This window comes from Somniosus microcephalus, unplaced genomic scaffold (assembly GCF_052327205.1).
Source record: "Somniosus microcephalus isolate GS21.2 unplaced genomic scaffold, FLI_Smic_1.0 unresolved_chr1, whole genome shotgun sequence".
Lineage (NCBI taxonomy): Eukaryota > Metazoa > Chordata > Chondrichthyes > Squaliformes > Somniosidae > Somniosus > Somniosus microcephalus.
This window is the reverse complement of record NW_028225179.1, coordinates 2,988,776-3,011,369: the sequence shown is the minus strand read 5'-3', so window position 1 is coordinate 3,011,369 and position 22,594 is coordinate 2,988,776. Positions and strand designations below refer to the sequence as shown.

Below are 22,594 nucleotides of genomic sequence, written 5' to 3'. Positions count from 1 at the left end.
AGTCAATGGGACTCTCTCTGACCTTTCTCCCCAGTCCCTCTCCAGGACCAGTGTGTATCTGAGTCAATGAGACTCTCTCTGACCTTTCTCCCCAGTCCATCTCCAGGACCAGTGTGTATCTGAGTCAATGGGACTTTCTCTTACTTTGCTCCCCAGTCCATCTCCAGGACCAGTGTGTATCTGAGTCAATGGGACTTTCTCTGACCTTTCTCCCCAGTCGATCTCCAGGACCAGTGTGTATCTGAGTCAATGGGACTCTCTCTGACCTTTCTCCCCAGTCCATCTCCAGGACCAGTGTGTATCTGAGTCAATGGGACTCTCTCTGACCTTTCTCCCCAGTCCATCTCCAGGACCAGTGTGTATCTGAGTCAATGGGACTTTCTCTTACCTTTCTCCCCAGTCCATCTCCAGGACCAGTGTGTATCTGAGTCAATGGGACTCTCTCTGACCTTTCTCCCCAGTCCATCTCCAGGACCAGTGTGTATCTGAGTCAATGGGACTCTCTCTTACCTTTCTCCCCAGTCCATCTCCAGGACCAGTGTGTATCTGAGTCAATGGGACTTTCTCTGACCTTTCTCCCCAGTCCATCTCCAGGACCAGTGTGTATCTGAGTCAATGGGACTCTCTCTGACCTTTCTCCCCAGTCCATCTCCAGGACCAGTGTGTATCTGAGTCAATGGAACTTTCTCTGACCTTTCTCCCCAGTCCATCTCCAGGACCAGTGTGTATCTGAGTCAATGGGACTCTCTCTGACCTTTCTCCCCAGTCCATCTCCAGGACCAGTGTGTGTCTGAGTCAATGGGACTCTCTCTGACCTTTCTCCCCAGTCCATCTCCAGGACCAGTGTGTATCTGAGTCAATGGGACTCTCTCTGACCTTTCTCCCCAGTCCATCTCCAGGACCAGTGTGTATCTGAGTCAATGGGACTCTCTTTGACCTTTCTCCCCAGTCCATCTCCAGGACCAGTGTGTATCTGAGTCAATGGGACTCTCTCTGACCGTTCTCCCCAGTCTATCTCCAGGACCAGTGTGTATCTGAGTCAATGGGACTCTCTCTGACCTTTCTCCCCAGTCTATCTCCAGGACCAGTGTGTATCTGAGTCAATGGGACTCTCTCTGACCTTTCTCCCCAGTCTATCTCCAGGACCAGTGTGTATCTGAGTCAATGGGACTTTCTCTGACCTTTCTCCCCAGTCCATCTCCAGGACCAGTGTGTATCTGAGTCAATGGGACTTTCTCTGACCTTTCTCCCCAGTCCCTCTCCAGGATCAGTGTGTATCTGAGTCAATGGGACTCTCTCTGACCTTTCTCCGCAGTCTATCTCCAGGGCCAGTGTGTATCTGAGTCAATGGGACTCTCTCTGACCGTTCTCCCCAGTCCATCTCCAGGACCAGTGTGTATCTGAGTCAATGGGACTCTCTCTGACCTTTCTCCCCAGTCGATCTCTAGGACCAGTGTGTATCTGAGTCAATGGGACTTTCTCTGACCTTTCTCCCCAGTCCATCTCCAGGACCAGTGTGTATCTGAGTCAATGGGACTTTCTCTTACCTTGCTCCCCAGTCCATCTCCAGGACCAGTGTGTATCTGAGTCAATGGGACTCTCTCTGACCTTTCTCCCCAGTCCATCTCCAGGACCAGTGTGTATCTGAGTCAATGGGACTCTCTCTGACCTTTCTCCCCAGTCTATCTCCAGGACCAGTGTGTATCTGAGTCAATGGGACTTTCTCTGACCTTTCTCCCCAGTCCCTCTCCAGGACCAGTGTGTATCTGGGTCAATGAGACTCTCTCTGACCTTTCTCCCCAGTCCATCTCCAGGACCAGTGTGTATCTGAGTCAATGGGACTCTCTCTGACCTTTCTCCCCAGTCCATCTCCAGGACCAGTGTGTATCTGAGTCAATGAGACTCTCTCTGACCTTTCTCCCCAGTCCATCTCCAGGACCAGTGTGTATCTGAGTCAATGGGACTTTCTCTTACTTTGCTCCCCAGTCCATCTCCAGGACCAGTGTGTATCTGAGTCAATGGGACTTTCTCTGACCTTTCTCCCCAGTCGATCTCCAGGACCAGTGTGTATCTGAGTCAATGGGACTCTCTCTGACCTTTCTCCCCAGTCCATCTCCAGGACCAGTGTGTATCTGAGTCAATGGGACTCTCTCTGACCTTTCTCCCCAGTCCATCTCCAGGACCAGTGTGTATCTGAGTCAATGGGACTCTCTCTGACCTTTCTCCCCAGTCCATCTCCAGGACCAGTGTGTATCTGAGTCAATGGGACTCTCTCTGACCTTTCTCCCCAGTCCATCTCCAGGACCAGTGTGTATCTGAGTCAATGGGACTTTCTCTGACCTTTCTCCCCAGTCTATCTCCAGGACCAGTGTGTATCTGAGTCAATGGGACTCTTTCTGACCTTTCTCCACAGTCGGTCTCTGGAAGCTCTTTGAATCGGAAGGGTTCTCTCCGGTTGGTGCTCACAATCCTGTGCTGGTTAACCGGCTGTTGTTCCTCAGTCGACAATCCCTGTTTACTTCGAGCTGAGCACCTTCCTCAATCACACCATCATTCACCGGGAGATCTAATTGTGGCAAAGCAGAAAATAAGAACAACATTGAAAGCGTGAAATAATGTAATGTAGACTTTTAATCTGCTTACTAATAATCCAATGTGAAGGCGGAGTATTTGTTTGATTTTGTGCCTTTGCTCAGATCCCCAGTTGCGGGGCTGTGTGTTTAGTTTGGGGATTTTCCTCAGATCCCCAGTTGCGGGGCTGTGTGTTTAGTTTGGAGATTTTCCTCAGATCCCCAGTTGCGGGGCTGTGTGTTTAGTTTGGAGATTTTCCTCAGATCCCCAGTTGCGGGGCTGTGTGTTTAGTTTGGGGATTTTCCTCAGATCCCCAGTTGCGGGGCTGTGTGTTTAGTTGGGAGATTTTCCTCAGATCCCCAGTTGCGGGGCTGTGTGTTTAGTTTGGAGATTTTGCTCACAGTAAATTTCCGGCCTCCTGAGACTCCCCCATTCTCACTGCTCTGGGCGGAAATCCGCCATTTTCTGTGCGGAGTTACTGCCCGGAGCGGTGACCCTATGAGCCTCCCTCGCTGTGATCAAAACTCGGGGCTGAGCAGCCCCTGTCGGGCCGAGTTCCCTCAATCAGCCTGTGTCTGACCCTCACTCACCGATCAACCCGCGCCGCCCGGCACTGCACACAGCAGGGGAGAGGCACTGCGCCTGCGCCGGAGGGCAGGGGAGCGGCATTGCGCCTGCGCCGGAGGGCAGGGGAGCGGCACTGCGCCTGCGCCGGAGGGCAGGGGAGCGGCACTGCGCCTGCGCCGGAGGACAGGGGAGCGGCACTGCGCCTGCGCCGGAGGGCAGGGGAGCGGCACTACGCCTGCGCGGGAGGGCAGGGGAGCGGCACTGCACCTGCGCGGGAGAGGTAGAAAGGGAGCGTCACTGCGCCTGCGCCGGAGGGCAGGGGAGCGGCACTGCGCCTGCGCGGAAGAAAGGGAGCGGCACTGCGCCTGCGCCGGAGGGCAGGGGCGCGGCACTGCGCCTGCGCGGAAGAAAGGGAGCGGCACTGCGCCTGCGCCGGAGGGCAGGGGCGCGGTACTGCGCCTGCGCGGGAGTGGAAATGGAGCGGCACTGCGCCTGCGCGGTAGAGCTATGTCGCACGAACGCATCACTGTCGCTCCCAGTGGTGGGAGGACTACATCAGAACATATACAGGCCCAGGTTAACGGCAGCCATCTTTGTAAAGGAGGGAGGAAAGTTTCAGTGCGACGTCACCATATGCCTGAGACAAAGAGCCTTGTGTCCAATGCGGGGAATAAAAGCCCACAGCCTCCCCTGGCCTCGGGCCCTGAACAAGGGACTGGAGAAACTCGCTGCCCTGCGGATCAGACAATCAGCCGGCGCTAGTCCCGCCCCTCGGGCTCCCCGATTGCTTGGAGGACCCGCCGCCGACTCGCTCCGCCAGCCCCGCCCTGCTCGCTCCCTATTAGTCGGAGGCTCCCGTCAATCAAGCCGCGGGCCCGGGTGACGTGTCCCCGAGGAGATCACGTGACCGTCCAACTGCCGCCGCTCGGTCCGGGGCCTCGCGGACTGAGGTTTTTCTATTTCACTTTATTCTCTCCCGATCCACCCTGCGCCATTCTCCACCCAATCGGAGCGAAGAAAACACACTTTGCGTCACCGATCGCGACTCTGGAACCGACACCAAGGCCTTTCCCGGAATGCCCCGCGCCGACTCTGTCCGGCAGGATCCGAGTGCTCCGTAGCTCCGAGTGGGGGAGGGGGTTGGTCTCCAGTGGGCATGCGCGCTTATTACCCTTGGTGACCGGCAGGGGTCGCTGTGCCGGACTCGGCTCAAACTGCCGCTCCGTGTGCGCATGCGCGGGCTCATGGCTGTCAATCAGCCAGAAGAGGTCGCTGGTGAGACCAGTGAAGAGAGAAAGACTTGCATTTATATAGCGCCTTTCACCACCACCGGATGTCCCAAAGCGCTTTACAGCCAATGAAGTACTTTTTGAAGTGCAGTTACTGTTATAATGTAAACAAAGAAACAGAGAGGATCGGAGCAGGAGTAGGCCATTCGGCCCCTCGAGCCTGCTCCGCCATTCAATGAGATCATGGCTGATCATCCAAACTCAATACCCTGTCCCTGCCTTCTCCCCACATCCCTTGATCCCTTTAGCCTTAAGAAATATATCCAACTCCTTGAATATATTTAATGAATTGGCCTCCACAGCTTTCTGTGGTAGAGAATTCCACAGGTTCACCACTCTCTGGGTGAAGAAATTCCTCCTCATCTCTGTCCTAAATGGCCTACCCCTTATCCTTAGACTGTGACCCCTGGTTCTGGCGTAGGAACCGCGGAAGTCAGTAAGCGCACCGCAAGCTCCCACAAACAGCAATGTGATAATGACCAGATAATCTATCTTTTTGTTGTGTTAATTGAGGGATAAACATTGGCTAGGACACCGGGGGATAACTCCCCTGCTCTTTCCCACATTACAACAGTGACTACACTCCAATAGTACAATAGTACCTCATTGGCTGTAAAGCACTTCAAGACATCTGCTGGTCGTGAAAGGCACCATATAAATGCAAGCCTGTCTTTCTCGAAATAGTGCCATGGGATCTTTTATATCCAGCTGAGAGAGCAGACAGGGCCTCCGTTTAACATCTCATCCAAAAACGACACCTCCAACAGTGCCACACTCCCTCAGCACTGCACTGGAGTGTCAGCCTGGATTTTTGTGCTCAAGTCTTTGGAATGGGACTTGAACCCACAGCTTTCATGACTCAGAGGAGAGAGTGCTACCCACTGAGCCACTGGCTGACACTAAAGAGCAAGTAGTTCTGACGAAAGGTCATCGACCTGAAACGTTAACTCTGTTTCTGTCTCCACAGATACTGCCTGGCCTGCTGAGTATTTCCAGTAGTTTCTGTTTTTATTAAAGAAACGAGGGAGTGATTGCTGACAGGAAGAATGTTGGGTCGTCCTGCGCATGTGCACCTCCCTGGCAGCTGAGGCAAAACACCGACTCGCCCCCACCTGAGCCGCGCACGCGTACCAGATGTTGCGGCTCCGCATGCGCGGCCGGTGTTCCAACCGCGGGGTTTTGTGTGCTGAGCATGCGCATTGCGTACTGATCGGGACGGGCAATTGTAGAGCAGGAGGGAGAGCGCGGGGGCCATGAGCACATGCGCGGGACTCAGAGTCAACAGAGCGCTTTCTGGAGCGCGGGGGCTTGTGGGTATTACAGCCGCCATTACTGCTGATCCTTTCAACCAACCTGTGTAGCAGCTGGAGCCTGAAAATCAGCTTCACTGCCCCTAGGTTTGGAAAGGGGAAAATTAAACAACAGTTTGCCTCTGATCCTTTTCTGATCTCAATTTACAGGGTTATAGAAGTGGAGCAGTTACAGGCGGGAAGCTCAGACCAAACATCACGTCAAGATCTGACAGAGTCGCTGGATTCATCAGGACCTGAATATCATCGGCCTTTGCACATGGAAGGAGAAAGCAGCGATCGCAGCGATGACAAACCGCACACGTGTTCCGTGTATGGACTCGGATTCAGCCAATTGCCTGACCTGGTGAGACACGTGCACCGTCACACCGGGGAGAAACCGGGTAAAGGTGGGGACGGCGGGAAGGGCTTCAGTTCCCCGTCTGCATTGGAAGTTCAACGGCACAGTCACACCAGGGACAGTCTGTTCACCTGCTCCGTGTGTGGAAAGGGATTTGTTTGTTCATCCCACCTGCAAACACACCAGCGAGTTCACACTGATGTGAGACCCTTTAACTGTCCTGACTGTGGGAAGAGCTTTAAAAGCCCTGGGGAGCTGAAGGGACACCAGCTTGTTCACACTGCGGAGAGGCTGTTCACTTGCTCCGTGTGTGGGAAGGGATTCTTGAAGTCCTCCACCCTGCTGAGGCAACAGCTTGTTCACACTGATGAGAGGCCATTTAACTGTTCTGACTGTGGGAAGAGCTTTAAAAGCCCTGGGGAGCTGAAGGGACACCAGTGAGTTCACACGAAGGAGAGACCCTTTAAATATCCTGAGTGTGGGAAGAGTTTTAAAATCCCTGGGGAGCTCAAGCAACACTAGCGAGTTCACACTGCAGAGAGGCTGTTCACCTGCTCCATGTGTGGGAAGGGATTCACTGTGTCTTCCGCCCTCCTGTCACAGCAGCTTGTTCACGCTGACGAGAGACCCTTTAAATGTTCTGACTGTGGGAAGAGCTTTAAAAGCCCCCAGGAGCTGAAGAGACACCAGCTTGTTCACACTGGGGAGAGACCATTTAACTGTTCTGATTGTGGGAAGAGCTTTAAAAACTCCTGGGAGCTGAAGAGACACCGGCTCCTCCACACTGGTGAGAGGCCGTTCACCTGCTCCGTGTGTGGGAAGGGATTCACTCAGTCATCCACCCTCCTGTCACACCAGCTTGTTCACACTGACAAGAGACCCTTTAAATGTTCTGACTGTGGGAAGAGTTTTAAAAGCTCGAAGAGCCTTAAGAGTCACCAGCGTCTTCACACTGATCATAGAATCTAACAGCACAGAAGGAGGTGATTCGGCCCATCATGTCTTTGCCTGTCGTGTCTTTGAAAGAGCTGTCCAATTTAGTCCCAAACCCCAGCTTTATCCCCAGAACTTTGCAAACTAGTCATCTTCAAGTACATGTCCAATTACTGTTTGAAAGTTCCTGTGGAACCTGATTCCAGCATCCTTTCAGATGGTGTTCCAGATCTTAACAACCCTCTGTGTGAAAACAATTCTCCTCATTTCCCTCTAGTTCTTTTAGCAACTATTTTAAATCTGTGACCTTTGGTTACCGACCCACTTGCCAGAGTGAACAGTTTCTCCCTACTTGCTCGATCAAAACCCCTCATCATTTTGAACACCTCTATTAGGTCTCCTCTTAACCTTCTCTGCTCTAAGGGGAACAATCCCAGCTTCTCCAATCTCTCCACATAACTGAAGTCCCTCATCCCTGGTACCATCGGGTAGCATGGTGGCATAGTGGTTAGCACTGTTGCCTCACAGCGCCAGGGACCCGGGTTCGAATCCGGCCTCGGGTGACTGTCTGTGTGGAGTTTGCACAATCTCCCCGTGTTTGCGTGGGTTTCCTCCGGGTGCTCCGGTTTCCTCCCACAGTCCAAAGATGTGCGGGTTAGGTTGATTGGCTATGATAAATTGACCCTTAGTGTTAGGGGGATTAAATACGTGGGGTTACGGGGATCGGGTGGAATATGTGTCAGTGCAGGCTCGATGGGCCGAAATGGCCTCTATCTGCACTGTGGGGTTTCTGTGATTCTGTGATCCTGGTCAACTTCCTCTGCACCCTCTCCAAGGCCTTGACATCCTTCCTAAAGTGTGGTGCCCAGAATTGTACACAAGACTCCAGCTGAGGCCAAAACCCTGCAGCTGTACAAAACCCTGGTTAGACCACACCTGGAGCACTGTGAGCAGTTCTGGGCATCACACCTTAGGAAGGATATATTGGCCTTGGAGGGAGTGCAGCGTAGGTTTACCAGAATGATACCTGGACTTCAAGGGTTACGTTACGGGGAGGGATTACACAAATTAGGGTTGTATTCCCTGGAATTTAGAAGGTTAAGGGGTCATCTGATCGAAGTTTTCAGGATATTAAGGGGAACAGATAGGGTAGATAGAGAGAAATTATTTCCGCTGGTTGGGGATTCTAGGACTGGGGGCATAGTCTAAAAATTAGAGCCAGACCTTTCAGGAGTGAAATTAGGAAACACTTCTACACACAAAGGGTGGTAGAAGTTTGGAACTCGCTTCCGCAAACAGCAATTGATGCTAGATCAATTGTTAATTTTAAATCTGAGATTGATAGGTTTTTGTTACCCAAAAGGTATTAAGGGATATGGGCCAAAGGCGGGTGTATGGAGTTAGGTCACAGATCAGCCGTGATCTCATTGAAAGGCGGAACAGGCTCGAAGGGCTGAATGGCCTCCTCCTGTCCTGACACTAAGATGGGTGGGAAAGCAAGTTGTGCAGAGGACTCAAAGAACCTGCAAAGGGATATAGACAGGCTGAGTGAGTGGGCAAACATTTGGCAGATGGAGTATAATGTGGGAAAGTGTGAGGTTATACACGTTGGCAGGAATATTAAAAAAACTAATTATTATTTAAATGGAGAGAGATTACAAAATGCTACAGTTCAGCGGGACCTGGGGGTCCTTGTGCATAAAACACAAAGTTACCATGCAGGTACAGCAAGTAATCAAAAAGGCAAATGGGATGTTGGCCTTTATTTCAAAGGGGTTGGAGTATAAAAGCAGGGAAGTCCTGCTACAACTGTACAGGGTATTGGTGAGACCACACCTGGAGTACTGCGTACAGTTTTGATCTCCGTATTTAAGGAAGGATATACTTGCATTGGAGGCAGTTCAGAGACGACTCACGAGGTTGATTCCAGAGATGAGGGGATTGACTTATGAGGAAAGGTTGAGCAGGCTGGGCCTATACTCATTGGAATTTAGAAGAATGAGAGGTGATCTTATTGAAACATATAAGATACTGAGGGAGCTCGACAAGGTAGATGCAGAGAGGATGTTTCCCCTCGTGGGGAAATCTAGAACTCGGGGGCACAAATTTAGAATAAAGGGTCGCCCTTTTAGAACTGAGATAAGAAGGAATTTCTTCTCTCAGAGGGTCGTAAATCTGTGGAATTCTCTGCCGCAGAGAGCTGTGGAGGCTGGGTCATTAAATACATTTAAGGTGGAGAGAGACAGATTTTTGCAAAATAAGGGAGTGAAGGGTTATGGGGAGCGGGCAGGGAAGTGGCTTTGAGCCCAAGGTCAGCCATGATCTCATTGAATGGCGGGGCAGGCTCGAGGGGCCGAATGGCCTCCTCCTGTCCTATGTCCCTCACTATTGATTTGTAAAGGTTTAGTGTAACTTCCTTGTTTTTGTATTCAATGGCACTATTTACAAAGCCAAGTATCCCATACGCTTTCTGAACTGCCTCACCAACTTGCCGTGGCACTTTCAACGATTTGTGAATATGGACCCCCAGGTCCCTCTGCTCTTGCACCCCCTCAAAATAGTCCCATTTAGATTATACGGCCTCTCCCTGTTGTTTCTCCCAAAGTGCATCACTTCACACTTATCCTCATTTAATTTCATCTGCCTTGTGTCTGCTCATTTCACAGTCTGTCTCTGTCCTTCTGAAGTCTGCTACTACTACACTCACTATTTACTACGTTGTCAAGTTTTGTATCATCCGTAAACTTTGAAATTGTTCACCTATACCCAAGTCCAGGTCAGTTATATATAAGAAAAGCAATGGTCCTGATCCCGACCCCTGGGGGAACCCACTGCATACTTCCCTCCAGTCAGAAAAACATCCCTCAGCACTGCTCACTGCCTCCTCTCCCTTTGCCAATTAGCAGGAGTGGGCCATTCGGCCCCTCGAGCCTGCTCCACCATTCAATAAGATCATGGCTGATCATCGATCACCATATCCCTTGATTCCCCCAGAGTCCAACAATCTATCGATCTCAGCCTTGAATATACTCAAAGACTCAGCATTCACAGCCCTCTGGGGCAGAGAATTACAGAGATTCACAACCCTCTGATTGAAGAAATTCCTCCTCATCTCAGTCTTAAATGGCCGACCCCTTATTCTGAGACTGTGACCCCTAGTTCTAGACTCTCCAGCCAGGGGAAACAACCTCTCAGCATCTACCCTGTCAATCCCCTTCAGAATCTTGTATGTTTCAATGAGATCACCTCTCATTCTTCTAAAACTCCAGAGAGTATCGGCCCATTCTACACAATCTTTCATCATCGGACAGCCCTCTCATCCCAGGAATCAATATAGTGAACCTTCGTTGCACCGCCTCCAAGGCAAGTATATCCTTCTGTTAGAACCGGGTTTTCCTGGTCCTCGTCTTGAGTTCCGTAGTACGAAGAATGATTTCAGGCTCGAGGGTTCGGAGAGTTAAAACAACATTTTATTACTTCCAACTGTTCGCAGTGGTCACACAGTATATTGAGGTCTTTTACAGTACATTCGTGTCCCGAGAGTCACACCGGGTTAGGCACGTATTGCCAGCATTTACGTCCCCGGGAGGTGTCTGACTCTCTTGATGATCCACACGCCTTCTGGCTAAAAAGCAAATACCGGTAGGGAAGCCCCTTTTATACAGTGGGACAAGGGTCATTACATCACTTCCCTGGCAACAAGCGTTCTCCAATGGGGATCACTTAAGCCCTTTCAGTTTGGCCATGATCTGGTCTTCAGTCTGGCGGGCAAGTCCTGACTTGTCTCACTGCTGCATATGCCTTCCTGAAGTACCGGATCGTGATTGGGCACCGCACAATAGCTAGTCAATCATCTTCTAGCTAGCAGTTAAGCCCTTTCAGTGACCTTTATTGCTCGTTAACACTTGGCCGCAGGCTGGGGCAGGTGTCTCTCTTTTCTACTAGCTTTGCACTTTGCAAAGCTGGGGCTGCTCTTTAATCAAATCTAGACTTTCCTTGTGCGAAGCCATTTTTGTAAGCCAATTCATCGTCCATTTTATTCACATTTCCACATTCCTCCCTTTGATTCTTTGTACAATCTCCAAGAATCATTATATACAAGGTATCCTCCTGATAGTGCACTTTATCAAGACCATACCCCGTGGCTCCGTTTTGTTTGTGCTCTGGCCATGAACACAACCAAAAGGGTTTTAATTTCGAGTTTACAGATAACTGTGTAGGACCGAACAGGCTTCCTCTGGGGGTTTTCCCTCCTCTGCTGTGTCTACTTTTACCCTAATTCGGGAGGGGCGAGGGAGTATAGTAGCTCCTACACGACTTATACAACATTTGATAATAATTACAAAAATAATAATTCCCAAAATTACGCCACTTATAACAATCAAACCATACAGTAATTTCTGTCCCAATGTTTTCAGCCATGCAAACCATCCTTCACCCCCTCCGGCTTCAATGAAGTCGGCTAGTTGATTTTTAATCTTGTCTATAGCGTCTTGGATATTTTGTTTCTCACTATTGACGTTTGTGATGCATTTGTCTCCTTATAATCATACACACACCTCTTGTGCCAAGAGGTAGTCCAAAGCATATCGGTTTTGCATGCTAAAAGGACGTAAGGTTGCCATTTCCTTATTTATGGCGGTTAATGCTTTAATGGTGCTATTGCCCAGGAGGGTGATTCCGCACATTAGATAATTCCTATTCTTGGCTGCTATCACTCCTGCGCCCCCTCCCAATGATATGGCCGATAGAATACCCCACCCTACTGAGCTACCCAGTGTGGTCGGATCCTGCCAATCTGCACAGAACTCCTCGGAGACTGCCCGGAGTTTCCGTCTGGATGGTCTATTGGTGGGGCAGGGAACAGCTACGGGGGCGATTACTCCTGCGAAGAGAGAGGGGAGTTTTGGCGTCGCTGTTGTGTATGTTCCATTGAGGAGGAACGCAAATCCGTTCTTTGCTCGGTAACATTTGACCTCCCGGTTATCAACCTTCGCAAACTGTGTATAATAATAGTTAAGGGGGTCATTTGAGTTTCCCCCAGACCCGGACAGCTGGAATGTAACAAATGGGAAGGTCCATTTACTGGATGATACATGGGTCCCATTACACTGACCACAAATGAATTGTCTTCCTGCTGTGACATTAAAGCACCTTTGTTCATCGCATGTACAGGTCAGCTGGCCCCTGTGTGCCTGGCAGTGGTGTCGGGCACATTGTTGTTGTATGCAGGTATTGTCCTGGGGGACAAGGGCATATATGCATCCCCATCCCTTACCCGTAAAACACAGGGGATAGCTACCTGACGTTGTGCAATTCTTACCCATGAGCCCTCGGCAAACGGGGTCTGTTGAGCTTATTAGCTGCACGCATCGCCCTCGAATGCCCTGGCTATATCGGCCCGTCTGACCCTCGCATGTCTGTTTCGTTGTGTCGGCGGTATATAGTGGGAGGGGTTGCCAACCTGGTGTGGCTGCAAACAAGGATTCCACTGATGAGGCCAGAGGGTAGCATACACTCCAGCCTCCGTGTATCTGGAGGTGGGTCTGATAAAATAAGTTATTCTCTATACCTGAGAATACCAAGGTCAAGGAAATAGAAACAAGAAACTGTGAAGGCAGCAAGAAGTAAAATAAAAAGGCTAAACTGATCTTTGGCTGCTAATATGGCTGGCGCCCACAATGTCACACCTTGCTGGTAGAAACAATGTAAGGCAGCATGCAGAAGTTATACAGACAATAGGTGATCAGAAAATGCATTACCATGATTGCAAACGCATTACCATAATGTTTAGGTGATCATGAACACATTACCAGGATGTTTACTTAGCTGTAACCCATTCAGTTAAATGTGACTCCTTTATTTCAAACTGCCAGGCCAGGAAATCAAATTAAATGTATACGTGCACAGCTCAGGATTGGTGCAGGAATGTACGAGGTGTTAATGTCTTCTCAAATGCAAGTATAATAATGTAGCACACTGTATGACAAATTGCTTGCTCTGTTGGGTTCGTCAGACTCTTGCAGGAGTCGGTGCCGACATTTCAGAGTAAGACTCCGCGGAAAATAAATCGTTTGAATTCTCCAGTTACATTCGACTCAGTGATTACTGAACCAGACTGAGGGTAAAAGAATCCGTTCTATCATTTGGTGTCAGAAGTGGGATCTCAACGGACAGTCACCGAGAGTTCGCGAACTAGGAGCGGAATCATCTCGGACATGGAGGGAGGAAATGGGCCCCCGATGTGAGTAATTCTTGTACTACCTCGGTTTTCCTGATTCCGCCAGTCTGACGACGAGTCGGCCAATCGCTAACTCCCGTGTGGTGTCCCGCCGAGATCCAGGTCAGTCTGGCGAATACTGGAAGGGCTAGGTGATTAGGTCAGTGATCGGATATCACTGAGGGTCAGTATACGTACTGAGGGAATAACTAGGAACTGTGTAAACTTAGAAATAAGCACTTGTGTCAGGTAAAGAGCGTCGACCTCGTATATCACTTGGCCCACCTAGGCTCTGAACAAGTTTAAAACGCGACTGTGTAAAGTTCACAAGGGGAGTAAGATGGGCAACTGTTTAGATACCACGACTGAATCGGGTAGCGCCTTACAGACCCTTTGTGAACAACATCCTGACAAAGCAAAGCAACTTAGACAGTTGTCGGGAGGATTGAATAAGAAATTAGGAAGTGATCAATGGCCACTAGGAGGAACTAAGAATCTAGATGCCGCTAAAAAGGCTCAAGAACTAATTTGGAAAAGTAACAGGGGCACCACTGCCAAAGAACTAATTGCCCTATGGAGACAGTACTGTCAGGAACTGAAAGAAACTTCCTTGTTAGCAAGTTGGCAGGATAATGCCTTAAAATTAGGAATAGCACTTACAGGGGGAGGGGTAGTCAAATCAGTAGAGGTATTGAAAAAGGAATGTGCTCATGAGAAACGCTCAAAACAAAAGTCTGAAAAGACCATGAGCGAGCCTGGAAAGGCTGATAAGAGTGGATTACGTAATCCAATGGTTGGCCTTGCCTTGACAGAGGGAGATGGTGATGATGATTTGGACGAATGGAATCACAGGGCTCAGGTTGTTCCCCGCGCTCCCCCCCCCGTACGTTAACATTTATCCCCCGGTGGCACCACCCGTACCAACTGCACAAACCCCCGCGCCGACACCTCAAGTATCTGCCAGTGTCGTTTCCCCGCCGCCGTCAGTCACGGTTCAAGTAAATAATCCCCCGCCGGTCCAGATGGGAGACCAACAACCGGGTCCCCAGTATACCGACCCTGTTGCCTTTTACACCCGACTCAGGACTAAGAATAATCGGCCCCCGACGACACCTTCCCCACCCCAACCCAGTCCATCAAGGTCACGAAAACGGAGAAATCAAAGGCAGATGATTCAAAGTCAGAGACTAGCGAGTCAGAGCCAGAGTACCCTCAAGGCTTTAAGGTCCTTTTTAGAGTGCCGGGACCATAGTGACATTGACAGTGGAGATTCAGGAGACGACTTGTCATCCCTGGAATCAGAATCTGATACCGAGAGACCCGCCAGACATAAACCGACACCCCGGCAGTTGCCGGTGAGACAAATGCCTAACCCTGCCTTTAACGCAAATATTCCAGTGGCCGCCGATAACCCCCGGACCATAGGTATCTTCTACCCCTGGAAACCTAACGAGATAATGGCTATCTTAGCCGGGATGCCAGATAGGAAGAAATCCCCCACCTTGTTTGTAGAATTCCTCCGGACTACTATACTCGTCTATAATGCTGAATCAAGAGACTTATGGGCGTTAGTACAGCAGATCTTGAATCCCGCCGAACATGCAAGGTTTTTGGTTAACCTAGGCTTTGAGGACCATGCCACATTAGAGGCTCAAAATGCACAGAGTGCTGCTCGTGAACGCGCCATACTCACTGCTTTAACCACCACCCTGCAGAAACCCATTGATATATCCAAGGTGTTGGATACTAAACCATGAAAGGGCGAGGGAGCAGAGGAATTCCTAGAGAGATTCTCTGAGGTATATCGGAGTCAGTCAGGAGATGCTAATTACCGGAACGGAGCAAACTCGCCGCAATACTGTGCTATCCTGATAAATTGTCTACCAACCTCGGTGTCTGAAGCAATTAAGACTAACAATATGGACTGGTCAGAGAATAGTCCCAGCCAGATGGCCAGGGCAGTGAAATATTATTGGAAAGAGAGTAAGAGTCAGGAGAGTCAGCCCCAGGTCAAGGTCAAGACTGAGTACGTGATAAAAAAGGAAGAGCCAAAGCCCACCCAAGATGTGACAGGATATCAGACGGAGCCCCAGTACTGCGTCCCAGGGTGGGTTGATAGACAAGGGTACAGAGATACCAGCCATCCCAACGGACCAACTGTCCCTAATTATGGCCCACCCTATGCTCCCCCAAGACAAAATTTCGTCGATAGAGGAAGAGGAGGGAGGCAAGCAGGGTCAGATACCTGTTTTAATTGTGGCCAGCAAGGCCATTGGAGCAGGGAATGTCCCTCCTGAAGACAAGGAAGAGGGGGCCACATGCAAGGACAACGGGGAGGTTGGCAGGGAAATCGGGAATGAGGAAGATATACAGACTTGTCCCAGAATAATCCGTTTCCCCAGTACTGACTAGCCAACCTCGTGGTGAACGGGTTCCAGTTGGACAAGGAGCCCGTTCTATCCCTGCTGATTGAAGGGAGCCGACATACGTTTCTGGTAGACACCGGAGCTGCTATGTCATCTGTCCGATCAGAGCTCAATCTCCCTAAATCTGGGGAGACACAAAGCCTGTCCGGATTCCAAGGACAAGTGTGCCAGTACCCGATATCAGAACCAGTTGAAGTAGCATTTCAAAATGAGTCTGTGAAACACCAATTCGTGATCACAAATGGGCTGGATTGCAATCTCATGGCCAGAGACCTGTTATGCGCATTTCAATTAAGAAGCATTGTACTACTATCAACCCAGCATGTTTTCTCACAGAACCACCCCTCGAACAAACAGACCCAGGACATGATTGTCTATTTTTAATCAAGGAAGATACCTCCATCAGGGAGGATCTATCTGATGCCCCAATGCAGAGTCCTGACACAACCATGTATGTAGATGGAAGTGCGTCCGTCAGTCCCCTTGGGAAAAGACTTTCTGGATATGCAATCGTAGATCAGGACAGTAATACTTTGGAGTCTGCCGCCTTTGAACTTCCGTATTCCGCCCAACAAGCAGAACTGTTCGCATTAATACGAGCTTGTATCTTAGGGAAGGACTTAAAGGTTAACGTTTATACAGACTCGAGATATGCCTTCGGAGTGGTTCATGATTTCGGACAATTATGGAAAAACAGAGGGTTCCTAACCTCTGCAGGAACACAGATATCCCATCAGAAATTAGTATCTGATTTGCTACAAGCCCTCATGCTACCAAAACAGATCTCCGTGATAAAGTGCTCCGCACACACAGCAGGACAAACCCCAGTAGATATAGGGAATAGATGCGCTGACCAGGGAGCTAGGGAAGCGTCCCAGGAACAACGAGTGGTTGTGCCTAGAATGATGAGCCAGACTAAAAGCTCAAATAAAAGCAAGTCTCCCTCGGAAAAGCCAATGCCAACCATCCAAGACATCATTAAGGTACAGGAGGACGCTCCTGACCGTGATAAGGGACTGTGGAAACAGCTCGGTTGTACATATGATTGTGTGTCTAAATTATGGGTCACCCCTGCCGAGCAAACTTGTATGTCAGATGAGCTAGCATTATGGGTTATTGAATGTATACACTTTGCAACTCATTGTGGTGCCAGAGCAACTAGTGACACGTTATTAGCTACATGGTGGCATCCTAGATTACAAGCTCTGGCTCAAGGTATTAGCAGTCGCTGCCTCATTTGTCAGCAGCATAACCCGGGAAAAGGCATACCTTGTGAAACGGGTAAGACGCCGTTACCCACAGGTCCCTTTGAGACCCTCCAGATGGACTACATTGAATTAGAAAGGTGTCAGTGTTATAAATATGTACTGGTTATTGTTGATGTATTTAGTAAGTGGATTGAGGTCTACCCGACTACGGATAACAAAGCCTCCACTGTTGTAAAAGTTTTAATGAGAGAAATTATTCCAAGGTACGGAATTCCAAACCGATTAAGTTCAGACAACGGCCCTCACTTCGTGGGTCTGGTAAACAAGGAGTTCTGCACTCAAATGGGCATCCAACAGCAGCTACATTGTGCCTACAGGCAACAGGCCGCCGGACTGGTCGAGCGGGCTAATCAGACCTTGAAAAATAAACTTGCCAAATTACAGGCCGAGACGGGAACGACATGGCTCAAACTACTCCCCGTGGCCTTGTTCCAAATACGCACTACCCCGGCTGGTGCAGCAAGATTAAGCCCTGCTGAAATCATATATGGCAGACCTCTCAAAACCCCGTGGAACCAGGAAGTCCCAAAGACTGTCCACTTTCACCACATGACGGCAGAAATGACTAACTATATTTTGTCGTTAACCAGGGCATTGAAAAGTTTGCACTCCCGGGTACGCGCTGCTTACATCGACCTCCCTCCTATAGTCAGTCCGTCCCAGGTCGAGCCCGGAGCGTATGTATTACTCAAGAATTGGACGTGAAAAGGATTGGAACCTCGTTGGGAAGGGCCCTATCAAGTCCTACTCACCACCCCAACTGCTGCCAAAGTAGAGGGAAAGAGTGCTTGGGTTCACCTCCACCACTGTAAAATTGTCAGTAATGCTATGCCTGAAACTTAAAGAATGCTAACCTCTCTTGCTTCCAAGAAATCTCTCCCTAAACAGACGTGCCGCGCCGACCAGCCATGCAGACATCGCTGTGGATCCTCTCTATCAGTGTCCTGATCACCCTTGGAATAACTCAACAGCCCAGAAGGAGAACATGCCGGCGGAACCAACCCAAGCGGGTACACCACCTATGCCACGGAGACGTGCTTCGGTGCAATGATGATAACCCAGGCGGGTTCGGGAAATGGAACGTGATCAACTGGGACACCTACATTGGGCTTATTAGACAGCCCCACCGCTCGCTAATGCTGAGATACATACACAGAGGAACATTGCCATGCCATTGGACCAAGTGTAAATTTGATTACTTCTGTCGACGCCAGGTGACCAAGTCTGTTACTGTAGGACCATGCAACAGAACTACTGATACCAAAGGAAAAAGCTATTATCCGAAGTCCACCCAGGAAAGGAAAAGAAATGGACTGCCCCCTATGAGCAGCTTCGACTATTCGAGGGTAGAAGGTATCCTCACAAAGTGACATGAATGAGATCTCCAACACACTTTAACGGTTGGTTATCATAGAATGATAAAAAGAGGGAATGAGAATACCAAGGTCAAGGAAATAGAAACAAGAAACTGTGAAGGCAGCAAGAAGTAAAATAAAAAGGCTAAACTGATCTTTGGCTGCTAATATGACTGGCGCCCACAATGTCACACCTTGCTGGTAGGAACAATGTAAGGCAGCGTGCAGAAGTTTCCAGACAATAGGCCATCAGAAAACACATTACCATGATTGCAAATGCATTACCATAATGTTTAGGTGATCATGAACACATTACCAGGATGTTTACTTAGCTGTAACCCATTCAGTTAAATGTGACTTCTTTATTTCAAACTGCCAGGCCAGGAAATCAAATTAAATGTATACGTGCACAGCTCAGGATTGGTGCAGGAATGTGCGAGGTGTTAATGTCTTCTCAAATGCAAGTATAATAATGTAGCACACTGTATGACAAATTGCTTGCTCTGTTGGGTTCGTCAGACTCTTGCAGGGGTCGGTGCCGACATTTCAGAGTAAGACTCCGCGGAAAACAAATCGTTTGAATTCTCCAGTTGCATTCGACTCAGTGATTACTGAACCAGACTGAGGGTAAAAGAATCCGTTCTATCATCACAGCATACCCTCCCACCCAGCTTTGTGTCGTCTGCAAATTTGGAGATATTACATCCAATTCCCTCGTCCAGATCATTAATATATATTGTGAACAGCTGGGGTCCTAGGACCGATCCTTGCAGTACCCCACTAGTCACTGCCTGCCACTCAGAAAACAACCCATTTATTCCAACTCTTTGCTTTCTGCCCGCCAACCAGTTCTCTATCCAAGTCAATACTTTGCCCCCAATCCCATGTGCCTTAATTTTGCACGCTAATCTCTTATGCGGGACCTTATCAAAAGCCTTCTGTAAGTCCAAATACACCACATCCACTGGTTCTCCCTTATCTATTTTACCAGTTACATCCTCAAAAAATTCCAGTAGATTAGTCAAGCATGATTTACCTTTTGTAAATCCTTGTTGACTTTGTCCGATCCTGTCACTGCTTTCCAAGTGCTCTGCTATTACATCTTTTATAATGGACTCTAGCATTTTCCCCACTACCGATGTCAGGCTTACCGGTCTATAATTCCCCGCTTTTTCTCTACCACCTTTTTTGAATAGTGGGGTAACATTCGCTACCCTGCAATCCATGGGTACTGTTCCAGAGTCTATCGAGCTCTGGAAGATGATCAGCAATGCATCTAATATTTCTAGGGCCACTTCCTTAAGTACCCTAGGATGTAGATTATCAGGCCCTGAGGATTTATCGGCCTTCAGTCCCATCAATTTTTCTAACACCATTTCCCTACAAATATTGATTTCATTCAGTTCCACCCTTTCATCAGACCCTATGTGCCTGGCATCTCTGAGAGAAAGACTTGCATTTGTATAGTGCTTTCATGACCACCAGATGCCTTGAAGTGCTATGCAGCCAATGAAGTACTACAATGAAGCAGTCACTGTTGTAATGTGGGAAAGAGCAGGGGAATTATCCCCAGTGCCCTAGCCAATGTTTATCTCTCAATCAACATAAAAAGATAGATTATCTGGTCATTATCACATTGCTGTTTGTGGGAGCTTGCTGTGCGCTAACTGACTGCCGTGTTTCTTACATTACAACAGTGACTACACTTCAAAAGTACTTCATTGACTGTAAAACACTTTGGGATGTCCGGTGATGGTGAAAGGTGCTATGTAAAGACAGCAAAAAATAACAAAAGATTGATTAAGAAAGGGAAGATAGATTATGAAAGTAAATTAGCAAAAAATATAAAAACAGATAGTAAGAGTTTTTATAGTTATATAAAAAGAAAAAGGGTGGCTAAAGTAAATGTTGGTCCCTTAGAGGATGAGACCGGGAAATTAATGGTGGGAAATATGGAGATGGCAAAAACACTGAATGAATATTTTATATCAGTCTTTACAGCAGAAGACACTAAGAATATCCCAACACTGGACAAACAGGGGGCTAAAGGGGGGGAGGAGCTAAACACGATCAAAATCACTAAGGAAGTGGTACTTGGTAAAATAATGGGACTCAAGGCAGATAAATCACCTGGACCTGATGGCTTACATCCTAGGGTCTTGAGGGAAGTGGCGGTAGGGATTGTGGATGCATTGGTAATAATTTTCCAAAACTCCCTGGACTCAGCAAAGGTCCCGGCAGACTGGAAAACTGCTAATGTAACACCCTTATTTAAAAAGGGCAGTAGACAGAAGGCTGGAAATTATAGACCGGTTAGCCTAACATCTGTGGTAGGTTAAATTTTGGAGTCCATTATTAAGGAGACAGGAACAGGACATTTGGATAAGCATAATTTATTAGGACAAAGTCAACATGGTTTATGAAGGGGAAGTCATGTTTGACAAATTTGCTGGAGTTCTTTGAGGGAGTAACATATAGGGTGGATAAAGGGGAACCAGTGGACGTAGTGTATTTAGACTTCCAAAAGGCATTTGACAAGGTGCCACACAAAAGATTATTGCTTAAGATAAAAAATCATGGGATTGGGGGTAATATTCTGGCATGGATAGAGGATTGGCTATCTAACAGAAGGCAGAGAGTTGGGATAAATGGTTCATTCTCAGGCTGGCAATCAGTAACAAGTGGTGTTCCGCAGGGGTCAGCGCTGGGTCCCCAACTCTTTACAATCTATATTAACGATTTGGAGGAGGGGACCGAGTGTAACATATCAAAGTTTGCAGATGATACTAAGATGGGAGGGAAAGTAGTGAGTGAGGAGGACATAAAAAATCTGCAAGGGGACATCGACAGGCTAAGTGGGGAGAGATTTGGCAGATGGAATACAATACTGGAAAGTGTGAGGTTATGCACTTTGGCTGGAAAAATCGTAGAGCAAGTTATTATCTTAATGGCAAGAAGCTGGAAAGTACTGAAGTACAAAGGGATCTGGGGGTCCTGGTGCACGAAACCCAAAAGGTTAGTATGCAGGTGCAGCAAGTGATTAAGAAGGCCAATGGAATGTTGGCTTTCATTGCTAGGGGGATAGAATATAAAGATAGGGAGGTATTGCTTCAGTTGTACAAGGTATTGGTGAGACCGCACCTGGAATACTGCATACAGTTTTGGTGTCCATACTTAAGAAAGGACATACTTGCTCTCGAGTCAGTACAAAGAAGGTTCACTCGGTTAATCCCGGGGATGAGGGGATGGACATATGAGGAGAGGTTGAGTAGATTGGGACTCTACTCATTGGAGTTCAGAAGAATGAGAGGCGATCTTATTGAAACATATAAGATTGTGAAGGGGTTGGATCGGGTGGATGCGGGGAGGATGTTCCTGATGATGGGTGAAACTAGAACTAGGGGGCATAGTCTTAGAATAAGGGGCTGCTCTTTCAAAACTGAGATGAGGAGGAACTACTTCACTCAGAGGGTGGTAGGTCCATGGAATATGCTGCCCCAAAAAGCCGTAGAAGCTACATCATTACATAAATTTAAAACAGAAATAGACAGTTTCCTAGAAGCAAAGGGAATTAAGGGTTACGGGGAGCGGGCAGGAATTTGGACATGAATCTAGGTTCGGATTGGTCATGGCCCTGTGGGTAGCAGAGCGGGCCCAGGGGCCGTGTAGCCTGAGCCTGCTCCTATTTTGTGTGTCTAATTCTGTAAGTTTCAGGAGATGGTTCTGTGATAGTAGATTGGTGGTTAGGATCAGATCAGCCATGATATTATTGAATGGCGGAGCAGGCTCGAGGGGCCGATTGGCCTACTCCTGCTCCTATTTCTTATGTTCTTAAGTCTTTGTTTCTTTACTGATCTCACCAGCGACCTCTTCTAGCTGATGGTGATTGACATTACAAGAGGATTTGAGTACAGGACTAAAGAAGCCTTACTCCAATCGTACAGGGCCTTGGTGAGACCACACCCGGAGTACTGTGTACAATTTTGGTCTCCTTACCTAAGGAAGGATATACTTGCCACAGAGGGAGTGCAACAAAGGTTCACGAGATCGATTCCTGGGATGGCGGGACTGTCGTATGAGAAGAGATTGAGTAAACTAGGCCTGCATTCTCTTGAATTCAGAAGAATGAGAGGGGATCTTATTGAAGCATACACAATTATTACAGGGCTTGATAGGGTGGATGCTGGGAGAATGTTTCCCTTGGCTGGGGAGTCTAGAACCGGGGCCACAGCCTCAGGATAAAGGGTCGGCCATTCAGGACTGAGATGAGAAGAAATTTCTTCACACAGAGGGCGGTGAATCTTTGGTATTCTCT

General features: G+C 48.5%; 2 pseudogenes across 1 annotated transcript in view; both read right to left on the bottom strand.

The window, feature by feature from the left end:
• LOC147093186 (uncharacterized) overlaps nucleotides 1–22,594 on the bottom strand; it is a 97,037-nt pseudogene that overhangs the window by 20,816 nt on the left and 53,627 nt on the right. The gene's annotated exons all lie outside the window — the stretch shown is intronic.
• Nucleotides 10,463–14,083, bottom strand: LOC147093187 (uncharacterized; annotated as a pseudogene).